This window comes from Trachymyrmex cornetzi, unplaced genomic scaffold (assembly GCF_001594075.2).
Source record: "Trachymyrmex cornetzi isolate Tcor2-1 unplaced genomic scaffold, Tcor1.1 scaffold559, whole genome shotgun sequence".
Taxonomy (NCBI): domain Eukaryota; kingdom Metazoa; phylum Arthropoda; class Insecta; order Hymenoptera; family Formicidae; genus Trachymyrmex; species Trachymyrmex cornetzi.
Window position 1 is genome coordinate 41,797 of NW_017299870.1, and position 980 is coordinate 42,776.

Consider the following 980-nt stretch of genomic DNA (forward strand, 5'->3'; position numbering starts at 1 on the left):
CGCGTGACGTGCTCGATGGATACGTACCCTTAGTGTATACACTTTTGATTAGGTTAGGTCCGTCACATCGATAGTAAAGGAACACGTAAGTGATTTTCTGCTTCTACAATATACATTTTAGACTTACTCGACACGTTTGTGTACGGAATGAACGAATCTGACAAAAAAAATTACCCCGTGGACCGAGATATTAATCGTTAAAGTTGATGACTATTCAGGTTAGGAAATCTGTCATATCGATGGTGGCATTGGTTACAGCAGAGTATTTGCTTGGTTAATATGTGTTTGTAAAGCAAAAAATTTGTTTAATCCTTTATGCCATCGATGCAACAGATTTCCTCTGGATATCTGTCAACTTTAATTAATAACAATTAATAACTCGGTTCGTGGGGCAAATTTTTCAAGTAGTGCAAAAATGCATCGAATGAGTTTATTTTATGAACCTCGAGGAGGTAAGGAGGCTAATTCAACAATTACCGAATGTTGATGTCTTGCATAAATCTAATTGTTTGTTCGACCTTGTACGTATATTATTATGTAACTTGTAATTTAAAAATACGTTCATGATGCATTTCTTCTTGAGGTTTCCTTGTGGTAAAGTAAACCTCTTATTAATGAATCCATCCAGAAAGCGTCAAGAAGATTTTTCTCAAATGAAATTTACGAAAAGATGTTTGGAACAAAATTTGGAACTTTGTCAAATTCATGTATGTGTGATTTACATGTCTGTTTATCTGCAACGAACAATTTCCCAAGTCTGCCAGGAGCTATTGCATATTATATGCAGTGTTGGGCATCAATCAACTGAATCTTCAATCAATTAATCAATTGATTGAATATTTAATTGTAGTGTTTCAATTGCAATTGACTGATTAATTGCAGGTCACAACTAAACGATCAATCGCAGTTTACAATTAAAGTTAATTGCAACTAAAATTAATTGCAACTAACTTAGTTGCAATTATTATTTTAATTGCAAC